Raw genomic sequence first — 3,904 nt, forward strand, 5'->3', positions numbered from 1 at the left:
TTTGTGTAAATACGTGAGTTAAACTATAATAATACATTACGATACACGTGCGTAAAAAAGGAAGTTCGAATCGAGTGGCGATAAATTAAAACACGACCAAAGGGAGTGTTTTTCGACACGAGTTACGAATTTCCTTTTCGCACGTGTATTGTACGACATTTTTCACTGGCCATCCGAAGTTTCGACCTGAATATAATGAACGTGCGTAAAAAAAAACACCATCTGTAGTGAAAATACAATTTAATATGAAATAGTGCAATTCAAAATAGTTTAAATACGAACATTCTCACAATCCTTAACTAAAAATCCCAAGGAACGGAAGCCCCAAGAGGAATGAGCGAAAGTGTCTTCTATTTAAAGCACCTGTCAGGCGCGATACAATTGTAGCACTCCAGCTCTAGTGAGCAAAATCCTATTTTGTGGCGCCGTTGGCCACGAGTCTACTTTACCCCTGTTATCCGTTACTTCGGGGACATATTTGTAACGTCGAATCGAATACAAACGGGGTCGATTCGAACATGGACAATGATGTCTATATTTTATATGATCTCATTTCAAAATTTGCCCCTGCATCTTTTTATAACTTTTGATAACGTATCTACGTCAATGATATCCCAGGCTCATGTTTTATACGTATTCTATATGTCGCGTTTAATCATCAATAATGGGCAAACAATCAAGGCCATACAAAGATATGCTGTCAAATTTTTGACAGCCCGGCCAGTGCACTTGAAACGTCTAACTTCTATGAAATTATGAAAATTACCCCCTTGCGCAGAAGGGCTATCAAAATCGTACATAGCCTGGTCCCACTTAAGCTTCTCTGAAGTTTGAAGTTGGAATCCGGCCTCTACTGCTTGGCGAGATTTGCTTAGTGTATGATACGAATGTATTTTAGTATCAACTTTTAATAAAGCTTTTCGAGTTCGAATGAATCTCCGCGCGGTGTCCGAGACACGATCCCCTATAAAATGCACTTCATTGGTTAGACAGCGCAACTTTGTGGAATTCGGGGCACATTTAAAAATGACACACCGGAGCTATAAAAATGTTACACGAAGGAAAATGCAACATTTTAGTATTTTAAGCGGGTTACTCACGTGTTAAGACGATATAACGTTCGACATGTTTCGATCCGTTTCCGAGGATCTTTCTCAAGTATGCGTCGCGCTCTCAACATGTAAAGGCCGGGGTCGCTACTCTTGAGAAAGATCCTCGGAAATGGATCGAAACATGTCGAACGACATATCGACTTACGTGAGTAAACCGCTTAAAATACTAAAAAAATGCATTTTCCTTCGTGTAAAATTTTCATAGCTCCAGTGTGTCATTTTTAAATGGATTAATCATAAACTAGAAAATTATTTTGCTAATCCGCGAATAGACGCGCGTTATATTCGCGGATTAGCAAAGAAATGATCGTTTATGATTAAATTATATTCAAAAGGATATGAAACGGGTATAATATATACTTTGATGAATTCTAATATCATATAAACAACAAATCCAATTGATAACCAGCAAAACCATTTACCAGCCAACGAATTAATCTTAATCTGATACTTCTCGAGTAACGTCCTTCAGTAATTTCTCCATAATTGAATGAGAGGCAAACCCTTTGATGCCGTCTTCCCCTCGGGCGAAATTAATTCATTCACTACAGTTTTTAATATTACCCGCTACTCTTTCTATTTGGTCCACGTTTTAATTTAATCTCGCTTCTCGAATAATTTAGCGATTTTCAATAAAACGCCTCTCCTTGCTTCCGGTTGTTGAGATATCACAGATTATTTTACTTTAAGTATAAACAAGCAAGTTGGTCAGATTATTTCATATTTTTAATCTAAAATTCTAACTGTACGGGTCTGCAACTGGGGCAAGGGGGTAACTGGTTTCGGCATAAACTATGTTTAAGGTTATTTTAAACACGACACGATAAAACATAATTTTTAAGAAAAAAAAACCGCCTTCCTTTGGGATTCTGGTGATAAATACTTTCAAATGTTGGATTATGTTATCAATTCGTCTGTATATTTTTTAATGTTTGTTATTCGATATCTCCGTCATTTCTGAACCAATTTTGAAATCTGGATGATTCTGAAGTACTTACAGATGAGAATGATTATCAGAACGGAACTTTAACCAGGGGCGGCTCACTCTTCATCAGCAGTTCCACTGCACCAAATGTCACTGTTCTGGACGTAAGTGCATGCTGTTCTTATAAAAATACCAAAGTCACTATAAGTGTGCCGTTCAGATTTGAGGAGTTCCGTTCTGACCATCATCAGCAATTCCACTGCACCAAATATCACTGTTCTGGACGTAAGTGCATGCTGTTCTTATAAAAATACCAAAGTCACTATAAGTGTGCCGTTCAGATTTGAGGAGTTCCATTCTGACCATCATCAGGAGTTCCACTGCACCAAATGTCACTGTTCCGTACGTAAATGCATGCTGTTCCTTTAAAAACACAAAAATCACCATTTGTATGCCTTTCAGATTTGAGGAGTTCCCTCGATTTCTCCAGGATCCCATCATCAGAACTGGGTTCTGAGAAAAATGGGACCAATCTGTATGCATATACATTCAATCAAAAAAAAAATTTTTAAAATCGGTCTAGTAACGACGGAGATATCGAGGAACAAACATTAAAAAAAAAAAAAAAAAACATACAGACGACTTGATAACCCCTTCCTTTGAGATTTGGAAGGCGGTTAAAAATAGCGTCGTCGCTGTAGTTATTGAGTACATGGAGTAGGTAATCTGTTGTCTTTACGCCTCGTTCGTTGTCTACAGGGAAATAACCGGTGGTGATTAGAATCGCATTCTAATCGCATTTAAATTCAAACGGGTTTGATACAATAAATCTGAAAGGTTTTTTTATAAATAGAATTATATTTTTAAATTCAAGGAAAAATTTAAAAATTCCCACCGGCAGGACTTGAACCTACGACCAACTGCATTGCCGGTGTAGCCGCTATGACCAACTAAGCTACAGAGGCCTCCGTCGTATCGCGTAGTATCAGACGTTACTGCATGATAAAAATAAAAAGAGTAAATTTAAAATTGCGTAATCTACAGGGTAACATCCCACGGTAATTAGTGTCTGATTGTAATTGCGAACTCGTTAGATGCAATAAATCCAAGAGGGTTTTAATAACGCTTCCGTCACGTACTCACTTCGGGAGATTGCCCTGGCCGTAGACAATATTGCGTAGACTCCGTAATATGAAGCTTTTGTACATAAGTGTACCTACATTTAGTTTGGTATACCACTAGCACTAATCGATTACTTTTTTTTATACTACAGTAACTTACGAAGTTCCGGTTGTCTTCCATTTTAATGATGGAGTCATCAGTTTTTTTCTGCAATCAATAGTATCAATACCATTACACATTTGTAAAGTCCACATATAGTTTTACCAAAAGTTCATCGCCGTTATAAGCACGTATAATATTGTCAAAATTTTCTTGTCAAATTATTTTTGCTTCACGACCTTGATAAAAGTTATAAAACTTAACCATACGGAGGCCGTCTATATTTTAACAATTTGGTAATCTTTTTTCCATGGAGATCCCAAACTTAAATAGCTGCTATGGCAGAACAGCGGCCACGACGTATGTCGCTTTTATAGTTCATCTGTTAGTCCAGTGATCTGTGCCCGTGATGGAATGGAATGCCCTCGAATAGCGTCCGATGTCGAACTACCCGCACTTTACATTATTCCTACTGTTACTGTCCCGTCCCTTATATCCTTATTTGTCCCTTCATACAAACCTTATACCTTCACAATACAGACTAGATTTGTATGGTATGATACAGATTGTCCGCATGAATATTTCATTGTTAATGCTACTTGGGTATTTTCTGAAGGTACGCTCTCGTCTTGAGCTTCGGGCTATG

The sequence above is a fragment of the Leguminivora glycinivorella genome, chromosome 18 (genome assembly GCF_023078275.1).
Source record: "Leguminivora glycinivorella isolate SPB_JAAS2020 chromosome 18, LegGlyc_1.1, whole genome shotgun sequence".
NCBI classification, from domain to species: domain Eukaryota; kingdom Metazoa; phylum Arthropoda; class Insecta; order Lepidoptera; family Tortricidae; genus Leguminivora; species Leguminivora glycinivorella.